This window comes from Carassius auratus, linkage group LG28B, assembly GCF_003368295.1.
Source record: "Carassius auratus strain Wakin linkage group LG28B, ASM336829v1, whole genome shotgun sequence".
Taxonomy (NCBI): domain Eukaryota; kingdom Metazoa; phylum Chordata; class Actinopteri; order Cypriniformes; family Cyprinidae; genus Carassius; species Carassius auratus.
In genome coordinates this window covers 1,676,424-1,699,644 of record NC_039293.1, presented here as the reverse complement: position 1 = coordinate 1,699,644, position 23,221 = coordinate 1,676,424, and the positions used below count along the sequence as shown (strand labels likewise).

Genomic DNA, 23,221 nt, shown 5'->3' with positions numbered 1-23,221 from the left:
GCATTCTGTTATTTATTTATTTATTTATTTTTATCCTTTTTTTTCTCATGTAACCAATGCCCTGCAGAAGAGTAATTAAAGTATATTATTTATCTACTTCCAACGATCCATTAAAATATTAATGAATAAAATCAAGTGCTGCCTTACATGATTTCCCACAGAATTTTATTTTTGTTTTCACAGTATGTTTGTCACATTTCAAAAGTTAAGTAGGCCGCAGTACTTTCTACATTATAGTGTGTGTATTTTAAGAGAGGATTAAGTTTAAGGGTCTATATAGGGTTAGTGGAATAATAAATATAATTAGCTCAGTATTAAAAACATTATGCCAATGGAAAAATATTTGTGTGTGTGGATTTTCTTTTGTTGTTGTTGTTGTTGTTGCCAATCTATTTTTCACATCTATGACAAGGGAAGATCAATGAAAAGAGTGTGTAGAGGGTTATGGGGATCAAAGCGAATCCCCTTGAAGAGAGACACAGGCACACACACACACAGGTTCTCCTCCCAATAAACACGCATTACAGTCTGTCTGTTCTTTCTGAACGCACAGCAGGGGCAGCATTAGCTCTAATAATTCAATGCATTTCTGTCGTTTTTTCCTTTCAGCCCTGAAGGAAGAGCAGCCTCTAAGAACAAATGAAGGAAACTTCCAGACTGTGATTTATTTCATTAGGCAAATGAGATGTGCGAGCCCTGTGGCAGTACTGACTCGAAACTGTCCACTCTCTCTCGCTCGCTCTCACTTTCTGAGCCTCTTTATACCTTCGTATTTCTCTCGTATAAAACGTGCACAGAATGGCCACTTTTGCCGTTTGCATGGTGCATGTCCTGCAGTGGGCCGTACATTCACATCCATGCATATGTAGCACGTCACATCCAATCAAGCTCTGGAATGACTGGAACTGAAGTGTTTGCCAGGGAACAGCTGTTGCAGTGTTAGCGCAGAACAAAATGGCCGCCATTCAGCTCTTGCTTTCTAACTGTACCTGACCACCATCAAGTGTGTGTCCAGAGCTCCTCTCAATTATTTTGAGTAAGTGTAATGTTAAATGGACCATGCGAAATCAGAAAAACATGAACCTGGTTGGAGCAAAAGTGGGGAATCTGGCTTCAACTGAATAAGTAATTGCAGCAAGATTCTTATTAGACTGTTGCAAATTTACATAAAAATGGCAAACTGAGTTTTGACACATTTTGGAATGTAATAATGGAACTTGACTTGTCAGAAGTTTGTTTTCAAGTAATGGGCCGCAGTCCAGAGTTTAATTCTAATTTACGGAACAGCATATGTTTTGCTTTTGTTTATTTGGTTACTACCAAACGATTGGCGAATGACAGCACAAAATATTTATAGCTTAAAAGAAGTGTTTGCCAGAGAACAGGTGTTGCTGTGTTAGCACAAAACAAAATGGCCAATTTTAAGCCATAGCGTCCAACTATACCTGATCGCCGTCAAGTATGTGTCTAGATCTCATCCTAGTTTTTTGAATAAGTAATGTAAATGGGCTAGAAAACATGAATCTCGTTGGAGCAACCTGCAAATCTGCATATGCTTTATTAGGTAGGTTTTGAAGCATGGCTGCTGGTTTGAGTTCCTTTAAGCTAATCCTTGGCTGGGCATGAGCTGACTTAAACTGGTCCAGTTCTAGTCCTAAGCAACTAACTCCAGCTCAGGACCAGCTTAGGACCAGCTTAAATCAGCTCATGACCAGCTAAGGACCATGTTAAACCAGCTAAGGACCAGCTTAAACCAGCTCAAACCAGCAGCCATACTTCAAAACATTCCTAACCAGTATTTTTTTCAACATGCCAACATTAGACATCTCATTTTTACATAATTAGAGGGCAGTATTGCTTTTATATTTTACCCAGATTCGAGACAGTTGTCCATAGGATAGTACGGGTTAGTCGAATACCTGATACCAAATTGCATTTGCACAAATTTTGGAACAGAACACACAAAAATGTGAGCTGAATAGAATTGTTTGCAGATTTCTGGCCTCAGTATGAACAATTATTTCGAATTCATATTTGAACAACATGTGTTTGGCTTTTGTTAACTGCTAAATTACTGGCAAACAGCAAAACCTAATATTGGTGTTGGACAGGGAACATCTGTTGATGTGTTAGAGCAAAAACAAAATGGCTGCTATTCAGCTCTAAACTGAACCTGATTTGTGCCCAGTTTGCACCAAGAGCTCCTCTCATTTATTCTGAATAATTGCAATGTAAAAATGGTGCGTACAGAGCTGGAAAACATGGATCTGGTCAGAGCTAAATTGGGCAAAATCTCACTTTGACAGATCTATAGGTCACACTTGAGTTTCTGTTTTACCCAGATTCTCTTCAAACAGTAGCACCACCATTGCAATATTCAACCTAAAAGAGAAAATTGACTCTAGTACAAGCTAATGGATTGCATCTGGACACATTTTGAAACACAACATGTGAAATCAAGTTGGCATGAAATGTTAGCATGCTCTTGGCCTCAGTCTGAACAATTATTCTGAGTTCATATTTAAACAGCATGTGTTTTGATTTCGTTTACTTGGTTAGTTTTAAATTATTGGCAAACAGCATCACAGAATAGCTGTGTTTGGACAAGGAACAGGTAGTGACGTGTTAGTGCAAGAACAAAATGGCTTCTGTTCATCTAAAACCTGTGAAATCTAGCTTCCATAACTTAAATCAGTTATATGTCTCTGGCCTCAGTCTGAATAATTTCTTAAATATCATACATGAACAGCAGATGTACTGCTTTTGTTTATGTGGTTACTACTAAATTATCAGCAAACAACAACACAGAATATTTGTGTTGGAAAGGGAACAGCTGTTGATGTGTTAGCACAAGAACAAAATGGCTGCTGTTCAGCTCTAGCCATCTACATCATTTATGCCCAGTTTGTGCCTAGAGCTCCTCTCAGTTATTTTGAATAACTGCAATGTAAAATGGGCTGTGCAGAGCTGGAAAACATGGATATCGACGGAGCATCATTGGACATCTTGCTTTCTCTGCAAACAATTGCTAAACTACGACAAAAGTCAACCTGAAAGAGAAAATTCACCACAGACTGGTTTATCTAATAATCTGAAAATGTTTTGCGATGTAAAAAATCAAGCTTGCATAGCTTGAATAGTTTGAGTGTTTCCAGCCACAGTCTGAGCAATGCATTTGAATCCATAAAGCAGCATATGTTTTGTTTTTGGTTACTACTAAATTATTGGCAAACAGCATCACAGAATTGTTGTGTTGGACAGGGAACAGCTGTTGCTGTGTTAGCGCAAGAACAAAATGGCCACCCTTCAACTCTAGTCGTCTAACTCCACCTGACCGGCACCAAGTGTGCACCTAGCTCTCCTCTCAATTATGTTGAATAAGTGCGACGTGAAATGAGCCGTGCAGAGCAAGAAAGCACGGAACTGGTGGGAGCAATAACGGGCATCTTGCTTTGACAGAATGAACAGAATTACAGGGCAGTACTGCTTTTTTTTATTGAGCCACAGAAGGGAAAGACCGACAGTAAGAATTTAGGTCCTGCTATTAGTATTGATCTCTCTTTCTCATTTGTCTCTCTCGTTCCTTCTCATCAGGTTCTCCATCAGTGAGAGGGCGTGAGGGAAGGAGTGCCCTGCATTCAAGCTCCTGCTGACCGCACTCCCCCCACCACCCTTCGCTCCGTCCACAGCATGGCTCTAGCTCTCTGGATCCTCTTTACCTGCACCATCGCCCTGAGCAACGTCAGCCCCTCAGCCCAGGGTTTGTACTCAACCTACTCTTCTTCAGATCACTGCTGAATTTGTTGTTGTTTTTTCTGGAATTTCTAATGCCATTTTCAAACATTTTGTGGTAACTTAAGACTACATACACCAACGCAAATGCAAATGCTTGGGCAACACACTTTAAGTTTGCAGTCCCATTATGCATACCTTTTCCGTTACTGTGGAGGTAACCTCTGTACTCTGATACATTTGAAAGCTCTGTTATAATGCTACTCTGTGCAGTTGTCTCCGGTCTATTGAAACACGCAACATATTAAAGCGTCTTTGGTATTTCCATATGTTCTCTACAAATCAAAATGGGTGATTTGGAAATCGAGGGTATATGACGTCATTGGCAGGCGACACAATGACACTATGGACACGTCCATGTCACTAGTGAAAAGAGTTTATTTCTCCGGATTTTAACATTCTTTAAAAACATTTGGGATAATGTAAGTACACAAGTCAGCTAAATATATAACATTGTTGTAGTGGCTTTTGATATTTTAATAATAATAATAATGATAATAATAATAATAATAAGATCTTACATATTGTGCCTTTAAGTTGTCTAAATGTATTTATATTATGCTTTCAAACTATCTTGCTATTGCTAGCCTCTTCGAAATTGTATACCCTTAAGCCAATCTTTAAGCCAGATTTTTTACTATTGAAATATAAAATCCATTAAAAAGGATTATCTTCATTCGGTTTCCATGAAAGAGAAAACTCACCACAGTTTTGAAAGTTTTCACTCACTTGCAAAGACTATGTTTAAGACCAAAGTCTGAGGAACAACTTTATTGAATTCAAATTCGGTGAACAGTGTTTGTTTCACTTCGATTTGTTGTTTTTAGCAAATTATAAATGAATAGCTGGAGTCAGTCAGTAATCAGTAGTGATAACTGCTGTGTAACCCCATTGTACTTACCTGAGCGAACAAATCGACTTTAAAGTAAGCAAACTTAAGTTAAGGATTCAACTCACATAGTGAGTGAGAAATAGTACAACTTATTGAAATAAACTGTGTCTCATGCAATTGCTTAGTCAGTGTATTAACCTCTCATAAAAAAAGACATAAAAATGCTTTGTAAACACTGTCATGTATAGGAGCATTTTTTTAAATATATGCACTACATTACATATACATAATATATATATATATATTTTTTTTAGTTAGTGATATCATTTATTGTTTAAATAAATTTCGCATGGGAACAATTTATAACAATCAAATTCTATAATTTATATAATTATATGATTAAAAATACATAAAACTGCCATATGTTCAGTTTAAATTTACAGTATGTACACAACTCAAGTTTTTTTTTTTTTTTTTTTTTTTTAATGTTGATTATTTTATCTAAATGTTTTTGTTAATTTGAATATCTGTTATTAATTTACAAACTGACCGGGTTTCCTGAATGTTTAGAGCATTTGTTGAGAGATTGAGAAAAATGGACCCTTAGAGTACCTGTTAAATATTCAGATGAATCATAATCAGAATCTAAACTGAACCCGAATTTCATTCAAAGTCAAATTAAATCTGTGTCAGTACTTGAGTATTGTTCTTTGGTTCAGTCCTCAGTTCACAACAAATTTCACACTAATAAAAGAAATCAGTCTTTTGAAGAGAACATAAAAAATAATTATTATTAAAATAATAAAAGAATTGACTTTATACCAATATCTGTAAGTTAGAATGGAAGTGCCATTTAAGTTATACTGGCATACACTGGTCTCTTCAGCCCCTATAAATGGGTCATTGTAGATGCATGTGGGTTGTCAGAGAGTGTGGTGGACAGAGGAGCCCATGTGGCAGTAAAGCTGGTGTGGATGTGATGGGCCTGAGGTCTGGGGATGGGGTGAGAGTGGGGGGGGGGTCTGTCCAGCTAGCGCCCTTCCACACCGTCACCACCGCACCATCTGCTTCTCTGCAGGCCCGTGCCAGGTCCAGAGAGCAGGGGAGCATGCAGCGTTTGCTTGTCCAGGTGTGTTTGGTGGCCGCTGTATTTCCTGTGTTTAATTTTCCTGGTTCTGCTGCTGTGAATTGATGTGATGTACTCAGTGTTTCACTGGACACATTTTGGCCATGGGCACGGCGCCGCTTCATTTATGTGTTGTGTGTGTGTGTGTGTGCATGCATGAGTGTCTCCAGCTGTCTCTGTGACCTGGCTCTGGATTAATAATGCATTAATAATCAATTGAGTGTTATCAAGGTTGTGCTGCTAGCGGAGGCAATTTGGAGAAATAAGGAAGCCTTCGTTCCTCTGTGGACTCATTGATCGCCTTGTGTTGCCATTAAAGCGTGCCACAAATAACACACATTCACACTGAGCACATCATTTTGTTTCTCATTTCTGCTGTTCTCGTCTTCTACGAGTGTGTGTTTGTGTGTGTACTGTATATACTGTGTATATAAGAGACAGAAGCTGGTTGTCACAATTTTATACTCCAATGAATAAACACAGACACAAAGAGACTATAAATGTATACATTTTATAATGTTACAAAAGATTGCCATTTCAAATAAATGCTGTTCTTCTGAACTTTCTTTTCATCAGATAATTCTGAAAAACAGCTTTCAGCAGAGACAGACTGAGGTAATTGCTCCTGAAAATTCAGCTTTGCCATCACAGGAATACATGGCATATTATATATTGCCTGAGTGAGCATAATAGGCATTTATCAGCTACATTTATGTAAAAACATTTTTCTGATCTATTATTTTTAAAATATATATATATAAAAAAGTGACCTAATATTATTACATTTTAAATGATTAAAAACATTTTGCTTATAAATGTTTAGAACTTCTGGGGAATAGAGGTAAAGAATTAAAATTACAAAATTAGTTTTTGAGGCCTGCAATGTGATACTTTTAATAGTACTTTTAACATGGTACACATGGTAAAAGTGTATGAGAGTCAATCTTTTTTTTTTTTTTTTTTTTTTTTTTTTTTGCTCAGAAAAAAATAAATAAATAAACAAATTAAAGGTCAAAATAAGCGAAACAAAAATCTAAATTAAAATAAAAATTCTGAAGGTACACTAAATCATTTCTACTATTTCTGGCTCAATAATCAAATATGGTGCTTTTGTGACATTTGAACTCATTTGTACAGATTGTTTTCTTGCTTCATTTGAAACAAAACCGTGTGGAGTTCATGAAGCTACTGTGCTTTTGAAATTAAATCAGAAGTGGATAGAAGATGAAATGCATGATGACCACGTCATTTTTGTTAAAAAAAAAAAGCACAATAAGCCTTAGATTTTCTGACCTTACTGTACATGTGTGGGCTAGATGAAAACTAAACATTCAGGTTTTAGCTTGGAACAATTTGACAAATTATGTTGCAATCCAAAGCAAATAAATTATTATATATTTCTGTATGGACACGTGCAATACAGTTTTCTTTCTTTTTATTTAACTTTTAAATGTCAAAACTAATAATCACAAATTGCTCATAGAAAGCTTATAGACCTACACTTTTTAGACAATAACTGTGTATGCGTGTGTGTTTGTCTGTGTGTTTGTGTGTGTGTGTGTGTGTGTGTGGGTGTGGGTGTGCGTGCGTGTGTGTGTGTGTGTGTGTGTGTGTGTGTGAGTGGACACAGACACACTTCCTCTGCAAAATTTCTCAAATTCTGATCCCCTTAATACTTCCTTTTGTCCACAGATATTCACAGTCTAATTTCTTCATTCGTACAACACCGTCTAGTACTCTAACAGCTCACTCAAACACTCTCCAATGTGTCTCAATTATTTTACTCAATCTAATACTCTGACGCCTCCATATAACGCTCTCACATCTCGCATAAAATCACTTCTCAGTCTGACGCTCACCCCTTGATCTCACACTCCTGATTCACAGTGGAATATTCCCAATCTGCAGCCTAGTACTGTCACTCTTCACTCTAATGCTCACTCATTTGTCAAATATTCTCCCTCGAAGACTTAATTTATGGCTTTTCTATTGAGTGAGACCTTGAGATGTTGAGTGACACAAATTAATGTCGAACATCGCTCACCGTTGATGCCGGGAGCATGGATGGTTTCATGCCGCTCTGAAATGTCGTAGGGTAAGCAGCACTGCCGGTGATTGTCGTGCCGTTTGATTGGTTCGCTGAGTGGAAAGATTTCCATTCTACCTTTGAAGGGTGTAATCAGTTTGAAGTCAACACGAAGTGCTGTTTGCAACCCATTTTACATCTGTAATCGGATATGTTTCTGAGTGAAACAGGATGTTTAGCAAAAAAAAAACTTCAAGTCCTTCAGTAATTGATTTGAAGCTGAACAGTGTATAGTATGATAGGGCCAAAGAGGTAGGAAAATGTTATGTTGCAAGCCAGATTTGAATTGTTATTCCCACATGAGCTCCCTGGCTCAGAAAATATGAGCTTGCTAACCACTGCACTACAACACTGACAGAAACTTGTGCCTAGTATTTTTTGCCTGACTGCTTATAATAGATGTCACAATGGATTTATTGATTTGGCAGTAGTTTTCAAGTATCACTCTGTGTAGCTTGTCCACTATCCACTCAAGAAAAATAAATTAGACTTGGTACTCTAAGACCACAGTCTAAAATAATTATTTGTCAGATTTGTACTTGCAACTGTGTCAAAATGTTCAAATGCAAAAAAAAGAAGAAGAAAAAAAGCAGTTTAAAGTGTAATCAACTGGTTAAACCAGCACCATGAGATGAACTACTTCTCCAAAGAAAAGGTATTCTTTTTCTTTAGATGACCATTTGAAAGTGTGCATTCTGAAATAACTGAATCTGAATCAATTATCAAACAAAAAGATACTATTCTAGTAGTAATTTTTTTAAGGTACCAATATGTGCAATTTAGGCGTAAATAAGGTTTAGTTTCCATAACTAAGGGTACCACCTATAGTGACAACTTTATTTATTTATTTATTTATTTATTTTCTTCTGTAGTATTAGTAGTAGTAGGATATTTTATCTGTATTTATTGACCTCATGAGAAAACAACAATTTTAAAAGTTGGAAATTATGATTTGGTACAATTTGATTTGTGCACAAAATATATAGTTAAAAAATGCATGAAGGTTCATGCCTAATCCTTACCCACTTTAAAGCTTGTGTATGAGATCATACAATTGCCCATCAATTCTCTAAGGAAGAAAATACTTAAAAATTGCCGTGAGCTTGTTTGTTGTTTACAGATGGAGGTGGAAGAACTCATTGTTCCAAGAAGTATGGAATGCAGAATGACTGAAATTGCTTTGAAATTTATACTGTCAATGTTTTAACACATTGCTTTTATGGCTGGCTCAGTTAATTAGGTACAAAAAAAAAACTGCAAAACTGAACACCCATGAGCAAATAGCTGCAAAACTGAACACCCATGAGCAAAAACTGCAGATTTCAATTGGTTGGTTCCTGAGGCACTCAAACAGCTCTCAATTGAGATAAACAGGAATGCTAACGGATAGCTTTCTTCAGGTTTAATACACGTCTTTGATCTGAATATTGGAAGATACCAGAGTGTTTGGGGAACCTGTTTGGAAACAACCATCATTTCTGCTTTTTCACTTAGTGATATTGGTGACTTCACAATCCTTTAAATGACCTCCTTCAGCTCGGTTAGCGCAGTTCACCATCACATTGCAGTACAGCACTTTATGTAGTTATGTCTCGTCTGGAACATGTCTCAGATTCTGCCTGCAGACTCTCAAAGACACAGAAGCAGACACACACCCCTTGTAAACAAACAGCCAAAGTAGCTGCTTCCTGCGCTGCTTGCAAATGTTCAGATAGGCTGTGAAACAGCATTAGTGTTCTTTAATGGGATGGCATTAGGACCACTCATGGGTGCATGATGGAGTCTTGACATGGTGGTTACATTTAGTGCTTGTGTGTTTATTTATCTGTGTTTGTGTGTGTGATTGCAGCAGCGGGGCATCTGACTGCTCCAATCTGTCCTCATCTTACACACACTGAAGTCCTCACTTCATGGTCGCTCTTGCGGAAAGACCTGCGGTCCTGTTGTGTGCACATGCACCCTTTTTCTCTCTTTTTCCTCGTCTTCTTGAGTTCTCATTCAGCTCTAGAGGACCAGCTGTTTTACCGTATTTTTCTCCAAGCTCTTTCCTGCCTGAATGTTTAATGAGGGAGGAATTTGTTTGGGCTGCATGGATGCAGCATTCATGGGCTTTTGAAGCAGTGAGGGTTGAATTCATACATGTATTGGCTGATTTTAATGCATAAATAAAGCAGCGGCTCTGCTGCTTAATCAGAGCATGAATGCAGTTGGAAGGGGAGTCTTACTGTTTGCTCAATGTGTGATTCTTTAAAAGAAAATCTGCGATGTTGATTTTAGTGTGCTGCTGTTGCTATGTTTCACACTACTTCTTTTGGGTCTCTCTTTAGCATATATACAGAATATTCACTCTTTTACCTCTAATTCTTTCCATCTCTCATCACATGTGCTTTTTTTTGTTGTTTCTCATCTTGTCTTCTCTTTTCAAGTTGTCTGTTCTCGTTTTGTCTTGTTTGCTCTGTCATTTCATATGTCATCTCATGTCATCTTTTTTCTGCCTTTCCATATTTTGTATCTCTCCTCTCCTCTCATTTATTTATTCTCCTCTTGCTCCTCTCCTTTACTTCCTGCACTCATCTCCTCTCTTCTACTTTTGTCTTTCTACTCATACATTTATTTTCTCCTCTCCTTTATTCTCCTCTTTTCTTGTATCTCCTCTCCTCTCCTCTATTCTCTTCTAATGTCTTGTTTTCTCCTCTCCTCTTCTTCTTTCATCTTGTATTTTCTTTACTCCTTTTTTGTTTTCTCCTCTCCTTTCCTCTCCTCTCCTTTTATCTTTCTACTCATGTATTTATTCTCCTCTCATTTCCCTTATTCTTATTTTATCTTGTGTCTTGTTTTCTCCTCTCCTATCCACTCCTCTCCTCTCCTCTACTTGTGTCTTGTGTTCTCCTCTCCTCTCATCTTCTCTCCTCTCATCTCATCTCCTCTCCTCTACTTTTGTCTTGTTTTCTCCTCTCTTCTCCTCTCATCTCATCTCCTCTTCTTGTGTCTTGTTTTCTCCTCTCCTCTTTTCTGTACTTGTCTTTTATCTTTTGTCTTGTTTCACCTCATCTATTTTTCTTCTCCCTTTTTGACTTTGTCTTTCCTCTATTTCTGTATTGTCCTCTCCTCGTTTCCCATTGTTTCTCCTCTCCTGTTTCTCCTCTCCTCTTTTCTGTACTTGTCTTTTCTATCTTGTCTTGTTTCACCTTTCCTCTATTCCTCTATTCCTATTTCCTATTTGTATCTCTCCTCTCCTCTCATTTATTTATTCTCCTCTTGCTCCTCTCCTTTACTTCCTGCACTCATCTCCTCTCTTCTACTTTTGTCTTTCTACTCATACATTTATTTTCTCCTCTCCTTTATTCTCCTCTTTTCTTGTATCTCCTCTCCTCTCCTCTATTCTCTTCTAATGTCTTGTTTTCTCCTCTCCTCTTCTTCTTTCATCTTGTATTTTCTTTACTCCTTTTTTGTTTTCTCCTCTCCTTTCCTCTCCTCTCCTTTTATCTTTCTACTCATGTATTTATTTCTCATCTCATTTATTCTCCTCTCATTTCCCTTATTCTTATTTTATCTTGTGTCTTGTTTTCTCCTCTCCTATCCACTCCTCTCCTCTCCTCTACTTGTGTCTTGTTTTATCCTCTCCTCTCCTCTCCTCTCCTCTCCTCTCCTCTCCTCTCCTCTCCTCTCCTCTACTTGTGTCTTGTGTTCTCCTTTCCTCTTCTCTCCCCTCCTCTCCTCTCCTCTCCTCTCCTCTCCTCTCATCTTCTCTACTCTCCTCTACTTGTGTCTTGTTTTCTCCTCTCTTCTCCTCTCTTCTCCTCTCCTCTCCTCTTCTCTCCCCTCCTCTCCTCTCCTCTCCTCTCCTCTCCTCTCCTCTCCTCTCCTCTCCTCTACTTGTGTCTTGTTTTGTCCTCTCATCTCATCTCTTCTCCTCTCCTCTCCTCTCCTCTCCTCTCCTCTCCTCTCCTCTCCTCTCCTCTACTTGTGTCTTGTTTTCTCCTCTCCTCTCCTGTCCTCTACTTGTGTCTTGTGTTCTCCTCTCCTCTTCTCTCCTCTCCTCTCCTCTCCTCTCCTCTCCTCTCCTCTCCTCTCCTCTCCTCTCCTCTCCTCTCCTCTCCTCTCCTCTCCCTCTACTTGTGTCTTGTTTTCTCCTCTCCTCTCCTCTCCTGTCCTCTACTTGTGTCTTGTGTTCTCCTCTCCTCTTCTCTCCCCTCCTCTCCTCTCCTCTCCTCTACTTGTGTCTTGTGTTCTCCTCTCCTCTCCTCTCATCTCCTCTCCTCTCCTCTCCTCTACTTGTGTCTTGTTTTGTCCTCTCCTCTCATCTTCTCTCCTTTCATCTCCTCTCCTCTCCTCTACTTGTGTCTTGTTTTCTCCTCTCCTCTCCTCTCCTCTCCTCTCCTCTCCTCTACCTGTGTCTTGTGTTCTCCTCTCCTCTCATCTTCTCTCCTCTCATCTCCTCTCCTCTCCTCTACTTGTGTCTTGTTTTCTCCTCTCCTCTCCTCTCCTCGTGTCTTGTTTTCTCCTCTCTTCTCCTCTCCTCTCCTCTCCTCTCTTCTCCTCTCCTCTCCTCTCCTCTCCTCTCCTCTACTTGTGTCTTGTGTTATCCTCTCCTCTCATCTTCTCTCCTCCCCTCTCCTCTCCTCTCCTCTCCTCTACTTGTGTCTTGTGTTCTCCTCTCCTCTCATCTTCTCTCCTCTCATCTCCTCTCCTCTCCTCTACTTGTGTCTTGTGTTCTCCTCTCCTCTCATCTTCTCTCCTCTCATCTCCTCTCCTCTACTTTTGTCTTGTTTTCTCCTCTCTTCTCCTCTCATCTCATCTCCTCTCATCTCCTCTTCTTGTGTCTTGTTTTCTCCTCTCCTCTTTTCTGTACATGTCTTTTATCTTTTGTCTTGTTTCACCTCATCTATTTTTCTTCTCCCTTTTTGACTTTGTCTTTCCTCTATTTCTGTATTGTCCTCTCCTCCTTTCCCATTGTTTCTCCTCTCCTGTTTCTCCTCTCCTCTTTTCTGTACTTGTCTTTTCTATCTTGTCTTGTTTCACCTTTCCTCTATTCCTCTATTCCTATTTCCTATTTGTATCTCTCCTCTCCTCTCATTTATTTATTCTCCTCTTACTCCTCTCCTTTACTTCCTGCACTCATCTCCTCTCTTCTACTTTTGTCTTTCTACTCATACATTTATTTTCTCCTCTCCTTTATTCTCCTCTTTTCTTGTATCTCCTCTCCTCTCCTCTATTCTCTTCTAATGTCTTGTTTTCTCCTCTCCTCTTCTCCTTTCATCTTGTATTTTCTTTACTCCTTTTTTGTTTTCTCCTTTCCTTTCTTCTCCTCTCCTTTTATCTTTCTACTCATGTATTTGTTTCTCATCTCCTTTATTCTCCTCTCATTTCCCTTATTCTTATTTTATCTTGTGTCTTGTTTTCTCCTCTCCTATCCACTCCTCTCCTCTCCTCTACTTGTGTCTTGTTTTATCCTCTCCTCTCCTCTCCTCTACTTGTGTCTTGTGTTCTCCTTTCCTCTTCTCTCCCCTCCTCTCCTCTCCTCTCCTCTCATCTTCTCTCCTCTCATCTCCTCTACTCTCCTCTACTTGTGTCTTGTTTTCTCCTCTCTTCTCCTCTCCTCTCCTCTTCTCTCCCCTCCTCTCCTCTCCTCTCCTCTACTTGTGTCTTGTTTTGTCCTCTCATCTCTTCTCCTCTCCTCTCCTCTCATCTTCTCTCCTCTCATCTCCTCTCCTCTACTTGTTTCTTGTTTTCTCCTCTCCTCTCCTCTCCTGTCCTCTCCTCTACTTGTGTCTTGTTTTGTCCTCTCCTCTCCTCTCCTCTACTTGTGTCTTGTGTTCTCCTCTCCTCTTCTCTCCCCTCCTCTCCTCTACTTGTGTCTTGTTTTCTCCTCTCTTCTCCTCTCCTCTCATCTTCTCTCCTCTCATCTCCTCTCCTCTCATCTACTTGTGTCTTGTTTTCTCCTCTCATCTCCTCTCATCTTCTCTCCTCTCCTCTCCTCTCCTCTACTTGTGTCTTGTTTTCTCTTCTCATCTCCTCTCCTCTCATCTTCTCTCCTCTTCTCTCCTCTCCTCTACCTGTGTCTTGTGTTCTCCTCTCCTCTCCTCTCATCTTCTCTCCTCTCATCTCCTCTCCTCTCCTCTACTTGTGTCTTGTTTTCTCCTCTCCTCTCCTCTCCTCTCCTCTCCTCTCCTCTCCTCTACTTGTGTCTTGTTTTCTCCTCTCCTCTCCTCTCCTCTCCTCTCCTCTACCTGTGTCTTGTGTTCTCCTCTCCTCTCATCTTCTCTCCTCTCATCTCCTCTCCTCTCCTCTACTTGTGTCTTGTTTTCTCCTCTCCTTTCCTCTCCTCTACTTGTGTCTTGTGTTATCCTCTCCTCTCCTCTACTTGTGTCTTGTGTTCTCCTCTCCTCTTCTCTCATCTTCTCTCCTCTCATCTCCTCTCCTCTCCTCTACTTTTGTCTTGTTTTCTCCTCTCTTCTCCTCTCATCTCATCTCCTCTCATCTCATCTCCTCTTCTTGTGTCTTGTTTTCTCCTCTCCTCTTTTCTGTACTTGTCTTTTCTCTCGTCTTGTTTCACCTCATCTATTTTTCTTCTCCCTTTTCGCCTTTGTCTTTCCTCTATTCCTGTATTGTCCTCTCCTCCTTTCCCATTGTTTTTCCTCTGCTCTCCTCTATTTGTTTCTTGTTTTCTCCTCTCCTTTCCTCTTGTTTATCCTCTCCTCTTTTCTGTACTTGTTTTTTCTCTCGTCTTGTTTCACCTCCTCTCTTTTTTCTGCTCCCTTTTCGCCTTTGTCTTTACTCTGTTCCTTTATTGTCATCTCCTCCTTTCTTATTCTCTCTCCTCTCATCTCTTGTTTTACCTTCTCTTTTTTTCTCCTTTTTTCTCCTCTTGTCTTTCCTCTACTCCTTTTCCATTCTCTCTCCTCTCCTCTCCTCTCCTCTCCACGTGGCTGTTGGTGTAAGAGCACCGTGTTCTTCAAAGTGTGAGCTGAGAGCAGTAGATCATAAACAGGTCTGTGCGAGTGAAAGGTTAATGGATGGCCTTTGAATATATATTGGGAGTGTGGGAGGAGGGGAGCGAGCGAGAGTGGCGGCGGTGTGTTCTTTCAAATGGGCCTTTGAAGATGCTTCTCTCTCCTGTCTCTGTGTGTGTCTCCACTGATGAGAGACAGAGGCCGCGTCTGAAGCCCTGCATTATCTGCTGTCTGGTCTGGTCTGGTCTGTACATTTTCTTTTATTCATTTTGTGTATGTGTGTGTTTTGTGGGATTGGACGGGCATTATCGAGATGTCTGGTTTTCACACCAGTGTGTGTGTGTGTCATCACTTTGTTCTGGTATGTACTGATGTTGCATTTACATGTGTGCTCGTGTCATGGAGTCTCTGTGTGTTTATGTTCTCTCCCACAATTTAATAATTGCCAGTTGTAGCCATAGACAGACAGACAGAGATTCTGTTGTGGGGGTAGCAAATAAAAAAGCAAAAACATAAAAGTGGCCAAATAAGGGGACATAAAAACAGGAACACCCATCACCTCGAAGCACAGCTATTTGAGACTGGAGTAAACAACAGACACTTTTGTGATATCAGGTACAACACCATGATTATTTGTGCAAGAGTACATTATCTGGTGCACGCAATTATCTTTTCACACTTCATACATGCAGGTGGTAAAACTGTATTTATACCTAAAGAAGTGAATACTACTTTTGATTAGATATTTACTCTCATAAGATGACTTGAGTCATATTGGCGACCAATAAAATATGCTTTATTCTGTTTAAGGTTGGCTAGCAGATGATACTGAATTTAACTTTGTAACCCCCTTATTACTAGACAATTCTGGTTTCATAAAAATAATAATAATGACTGACAAGTACATAGGTTATCTCTGCAATGGCTTTGGTACTTCAAAAAAATATATACAAATAAATAAATTAATCATAGTAATTCAGTATGAAATCCAAGAGCACTATTGTTTTGCCAAGCATTATCCAACAATACTTTGTGCTATGTCAAGTGTCATATTTGTGTACAAATATCCAATTCTAGAGTTTATTCTGCATCAAACCCCCAGAAAATAGAATGGTTTCAATGGGAATGTTCCCTCACAATGACAAGGAGGAAAAACTGGCAGAGATCTGTGAAAGTAAAATAACATCTAGTCGTAATGCTATCTGGGCACTAACCAGATTATAATGACCTCATGCTGATTGCATGAATGTTGAATGTTTAATGCAAACATTTGCCAAAGGCTTTCATTTGGGTTTTACATGAAGATTACATGAAGCCACTGAATACTTAAAAATGTATTTTACATAGACTTTCTTAAAAAAAGAGATTTATATATATTTTAGTCATATATTTTAATATAACATCTGCCGAGTGACACACACAATGGATGTGAATTTCACTTTAAAAATGACAACATGTGGATGAAAACAGAAGCATCAAATACATGTTGAGGAATTGTGCTTCTGCTATCAGGTTTAGAGAGTGAGGAAACAACTCGATTTAAGGACAAGGATCTGACAAATCCATCGAAAATGTCTTACTTTGTTTCTCCTTGACTTACGCACTCCACTCTCCCCTCTTGGCCTACTTGCTCCCTCCCTCTTCTCTTTTTGATTAGGGAAGGCAGTATTGAGTTTCCATTTATATCCGTTTATAATGCGGCTGCCATTAGCTTATGACAGGCCGGACTAACCGAAGTCTCTAGTGGCATTATGCCATTGGTTTTATCCTTTGCCCTATGAAGTAGTTTTATTACCTCTACGCAAATGAAATCACAGGACTCGGAGACTGTAGCGTGCCCTGAATTACTCCCCCTCTCTCTCTCTCTCTCTCGCTGGCTATATTTCACAATATGGGGGCAGGAACAGTGAATGGATAAAGCACTGACGCACTGATCACAGGAAGGCTTTAGTCTCAAGGTGAGACATTGTTTGGGGTAAATGTGTTTTAACACAAGGTAAGTGTGATGGGTCGGTCATGTTGCGTGAGTCACATCCTGTCCTCAACAGGAAGTGCATGGCATTCTGAGTGGCCGGTCCCAGCTCATTAGTCTCTCGCTCTGACCCAGTCCTAATCTTAATCCTAAGGGTTCCAGTTCTCTCTCGGCCCAGCCATGAGGCTGACGGAGGGTGCAGAGACACGGAGTGTGGGGTGTGATGTGTCGCGCTGGGAGAGGCGTGTGGTGTGATGTGGACACATGGGTGTGTGTGTGTGTGTGAGTGAGACGTGGAATGCAGTGCTGGGCTGTAATTGGGTTCGGTGCGGGTGGTTGTGATAGCCGGAGAGCTGGGGACACAAAGTGACCTTCAGCCTTTTCCGCTGAGGGTAAAAGTGTTTTTGTTTTTAAGTCTGTTTTCTCAGCTTCTCTCACTCGGTTTCTCTATTTCCATCTCAGCTTGAGCAGATTTAATGTGTGTGCATGTGCCTCTGGTGCTCTTTGACTTTTTTTCATGTGTTTGAGCATTTGCATTTGATAGACAGGGTACTATTATTTTTTTCTCTAGAAATTGTGAGTAGTGCTTTTCTCTGAAAAACTAACTTCCAAGATGCTGGGATGGTTGCCAGGTAGCTGCTTTGTAGCTGGTCCTCCTTACAAAATATTTTAACTCTTTGTTGCACATGATCATTTGATGTATTAAGACTATTCGTAGTGTCACATGATCAGCTGCTAAAATCTGCTTTCACACTTTGACTGGCACAGAGCTTATTCAAAACTTACATAAAAACTATTCCGTGTTTTCAACTGCATAAGGTTTCCAGACATTAAATACACTTATTAAATACTTACTTAGCATAGGCACCGACCCTACAAGGCATGAATTATTGTTTTTTAATTAATCTCTACATGAACAAATAATGACTTTAACATAATATTCTCATTTAACAATTTGCTAAAATAGAACAAATAACTTTATTGCTCCAGATCTTTAGTTACAAACACGGATACAAGACGGACACAGACATACACACACATGAAATAAATAAATAAATAAATAAATATGGACCATTACCATTAAAAGATAATGGACCATTATCTTTAAATGTTAAGCCACAAAGTTGGTTAAAGTATGAATCCTGCATGTTCTGCGTCTCTGTGTGAATGAATGAATGGCAGAGACGTGCAGGTTTGTTTACTACATAGACTGAAACGCGTGACGCTTGCAGTAATTTCAGCATCTGCCGTCTCAATGAGGACATAAATACATAAACAACATCACCAGAACTGTTCTGGAGTCACTTCACAAGAATTTTACCATTTCATTTGAGTAAAATCAGTGTTAAGTTAAAGGTATTCACTTCAACTCGTCAAAATAAAAGTTCATTTTTACATAAAGGCATTGTGCTAGAAATATTACTATTATTTATTAAAATTGTATGTGATACTATTACTACTGTTAATTTTTTTTATAAAACTTTATTTTTTAAAGAAATAAATCACACAATATTTCTTCCATGTTTTAATTTTAATAGCAAATCCCCTTTATTTACCAAAAATAAATAAAAAACTGTTTAAAATTCATTAATTAAAAGACAAATTAAATTTGGATGAAACTTGTTTACTGTTTTTCATAATTATATAACTTGTAGAAAAACTGTATGTTTTTTGACAGTACTTATGTGCATAGACTCCAAAAACGCCAGGTATTTCATAGTTTAGTGTTTCCATAAAATGTCTTATAGAAGCTGTCAATATGCTTTATGTCAATTTCTTGTGATTAAACTCTGTTTTTGTTATTGAAGATCAGGAACAAATGTGAATTATTCATTGGATTTTAATTAATCATTAGGCTGAGTAAGTGTTGAGTTAAGAGTTAAGAGGCAGAATTGATTTAAGTATGCATTTCTAGCCAACCATAATTAAAAGCTTAAACTGCATAATATATTTCTTAGAAGCTACATATATATATATATATATATATATATATATATATATATATATATATATATATATATATATATATATATATATAAAATCCACGGTTCTCTGTACCAATTTCGGTACCAAAGCAACACACAAAAATATGCTAAAAAAAAAAAAAAAAAATTATCACTAAAAATGAAACCAAAAATATCCAAGAAAGCTAAAAGCTGGCTGGCATGGTGTTAAAACAATAACCAACCACTCAACCAACCACTGGCAACTTACTTCCATGTCTTTGCAGAAAAGTGGTTGAATTTGCATGTTGTAAATCTGGCAGTTCTGAAAACTGTGAATTATCATGTAAAATCATCTCAAACCAATGCCACTGTAAGTTGAAAGCATTTTAGGAAAAGAGTGATGTTACTAATAATTGTACGCCTGATAAAGACATGCTGTGTGATTATGCAGTTAGATCTCAAGTCAAACTCAATTAAATGAGTCAAACTCAATTTAGATCAACAAACTTGATTAAATGTATCACTGTGGACTGTAGATCAGTGATAAGTTTATGTTCAATGATATTCAGTGGCACAATGATATATCTTCAGTTATACATTTCAGGGCAATTGTATTCATATGGATATGTGATTGATTATACATTTTGATTTATTGATCAACATATCATGTAAGTAATTTGCGTACATTTTTTAATTGACAGCCCTAATATTAAACACTAAAGTGATTGCTGTATTTGCTACAATCTTAGAGTAGTTTGTTACTGAATGCTCGACTGGAAGGAATATTGCAAACACAAGTCATTTATTCGGCCATTTAAACAGACTTGCAGGAACTAGACTAATAAGAATTGTTTGGTCATATACAACTTATTTTCGAGAAGCTAAACCTGCTGACACGCGGGGCCGTCTTTGAACCGTCCACATCAGTGTAGTGCTGGCGTGGCAGTCATGCCGGCTCTAATGGTCCTGGTTTCCTAAGCTTGAGCTGTGTACTAATGAGCAACTGAGCGATTAAGTGGTGCCTGGAGATGCACTGAAAGAGGAAGAAGAAGCTGATGGCATCCACACTCAACCGGTCCGCAGTATCTTTATCCCTCACAGCCTGCCTTACAGACCTGCCTCTCACTATTAGAGCTGCTAATTGCTTAATCAATCACGGCTTCATTAATTGATAGGCAGCTCTTGTAATCAGGTATTTTAAGCTCAATTCAATTGATTGACTTTAATATTTCTTTACAGCTTTAGGAGTCTGTCGGCAGATGAATTATTTAGTGGTAATCGTTCCTTGTCATAGCGCACAGCATAGAGAACTCAAGTGACACGTGACGAATGAATGATCTGTGTAGGTGAACGCTAATGTATCACACTTGATTAGAAGAATCTTTCTTATTCCTCTATGGAATTTTCTTTCATTTAAAGGTTAAGCAGTTTTTTTTTTTTTTTTTTTTTTTTTAAGAACCACATTATTTCCCTTCTACAAAGATTAATTTACTTATTCATTTAAATTTACATTTACACAGTTTATGAATTTGAGCAAAAAAATAAAAAAAACGATTTAAATTGATTTAAATCATAGAAAGAACTGCCTACTTTGCAATACATCCAGATTTCATTCACACTCATTCAATAACATTTGTATCAATAAATGTAGTAGCTACTCTAACTGGACGCAAAACTTCTCTCAAAACATGGCAAAACACCTTCATAATAAAAATAAATAAATAAATAAAATTCTTAGTCTAATAAATTTAATTACATGATGTGCCAATTTGTTTATCTAAAGTAATTAATCCCAAATTAATCATATTAATTAATCAATTTTGGCCGAGAAATATCCTTCAAAGCATGATTTAAAATCATTCATGTGTTTTAATTGGAAAATTTGATTTAACGTTGCAAAAATAATAATATTAGCTGGGTATTTTTTTAAATGAATATTGAAATAAATAAAAAATTCCATGGTCTGTCTGAATACTGGATTCTGATTGGCTGGTAGTTCCTGTGCATTATAAAAAAGCCTAGATACTACCGTAGATCGCTATATTATACAGCAACAAGGTGCCGCTGTTTTTGAAGTACTTAATTATTTAAAAGAGTAGCGGAGACCCAGCAGGAAACGCACGCACAACTGTCATCACCCTCTCTCTCTCTCTCTCTCTCTCTCTCTCTCTCTCTCTCTCTATCTATCTATCTATAATTAATTGAAATAAATGCTATAATTCATTCAAATAAATGGGATCTTACTGCATCTTACTTTCAACTCTGTGTCTGATTTGAAGCGGGCAGAATGCTAGCACTAACGTGCCATAACTGACAAACATAACAGTCATTTTTACCCCTCTGGTCAGATATTGCGCTGCAAAGAGCAATGCTAGTTTTAACTTGTCTATAATTTGGTAAATGACCATGGAATAAGCAGGATAAGCAATGGTTTGCTGTGCAATAAAGGATTTTAAATGCACTTCTCCCTGCTTCGCATTGGGAGGTTCTTGGCAAACCGTTGATTATCCTTTACATATATAATGAAATGCTGTGTTGCTCAGAGATGCACAACAGTTGTGTTGAAGCTTTGTTTCAAAAAACAAACAAACAAAACATTTAGTTTGTGAAATTGAGCAAAACCAGACAATATTGTGTCTAAAATGTAACATAATATTGAGAGATATTCATCATATTTTACTTAATGGTTACATGCTCACACAAAACCATGAAAACAACATAAAATAAAGGGCACATTCTTAAAAACTTGGTAAATTTATGTTAAATATATATGTGTGTGTGTGTGTGTGTGTGTGTGTGTGTGTGTGTGTGTGTGTGTGTGTGTGTGTGTGTGTGTGTGTGTGTGTGCGTGCGTGTGTGTGTGTGTGTATATATATATTTATTTTATTTTTTTAGACACTGTTATGTTTTGCAAGCATTCCACAAATGCAATCTGATAGTGATTCTCTTTTTTCCCCCTCATTTTCTTTTGGCTCTTGAGTAATTGTGAAGTTCTTGGAATAGTGTTGGAACCCTGTGGACCTTTAATGAGCCAATCAATGCCATATTTTACCATCTACAACACTAGATACGAGTGTCTCCATTTCTTTCCCCCTGCTGAGTTCATTGTACCCCTTCTTTTCGACTGCCTCACCCCATTTGCGTCTTGTCTGTCCTGTCTACCTCTGTCTGTGTCCTTGTCTGTCTGTGTTGGTCAGTGTGTGTGCATTCAAGGCTCAGGGCACGGCCTTTCTACTCCATTCTCTAAACCTCCCCCAGGCTTTAATTACTGCATTTGGATAATGAGTTAAATCCAATCACTCTTCTCCACTGCTCTGAATTAGTATACAGATCTTATTATGGCAGCACCAGCCCTAGTTTCCTCACGCCATGTGCCCCGCAGTGACACATCTTCATATCTTGTCCCTCGTTCTTTCACTTCACTTAGAGAAAGGGGGTGGGGGGGGGGGGGCGAGAAGAACATAAATGCGATGGAAAAATCATCCAAGGGGAAAAATATTAATATGGAGCAGAAATACCTGTTGATCAGAGAGAAAAAATGTTGCGCGCAATGTCCATGCATAGATACTTTTTTAATGAAAGGTAGTGATATTGAAATTAAATTTCCATATTGTGCTGTGTATTACATTTATAAACCCAGAGCTATGGCCTGCAGGCTAAGTTGAGGAGGCTGTTCTGTCGCCTTTTATACAAGCTACTCATCATTTAAAGTAGTCAGATTACACAAAGCCTTATGATGAGTGGTTAGCTTCATGAGTAGTTACAATGAAACAGTAGAAACATTTCTTTAATACAATTGCTTGAAAACCCTTGTGGAATAGAAGTGTGCTGTATTGAATAAGCACTTGAGGTGTTCTTCAGGTCTTCAAAAAATATATAAAACTGTACTTGTGGATAACATAAAATTAATTAAATAAAAAGCCACTTGAGTGTATTTAAGTGTCTTTAATAATATTGTGTCATGCTTTAAAGAAGGCACTCTTACTTGTATGTAAACTAACATACTAAAACACACTTGATTGGATTATAATTGTATTCGTATTGTGTTATTTGATATTGCAATTTGAGTGTTTAAAATATACTAAATTACAAATTCATCATTCACATTAAAAATGTGCAATTACTATATCTGTATCTATCTATCTATCTATCTATCTATCTATCTATCTATCTATCTATATATATATATATATATATATATATATATATATATATATATAGATAGATAGATATACTTAACATACAAGTATCAATAAAAATGACATTAAACTATATTTTAGTTTACCATAAATGCTTGATAGTATATTCACCAGTTCACTTTAGCCATATTTCAGATACAGTAGAAGTAATTAAGAAATGATAGATATGTATATGTAAGTCCTACTTAAGTGGGAAAAAAATACAATAGTTCAAATAATTGCAATTGCATTTTTATTTAATTGTAAATAACATGCTATTAAGTTTTTAATGACACACACACACACACACACACATATATATATATATATATATAT

The 23,221-nt window shown here is 37.9% G+C and overlaps 1 pseudogene; it reads left to right on the top strand.

The window, feature by feature from the left end:
• LOC113067696 (adhesion G protein-coupled receptor L1-like) overlaps positions 1–23,221 on the top strand; it is a 163,012-nt pseudogene that overhangs the window by 66,839 nt on the left and 72,952 nt on the right.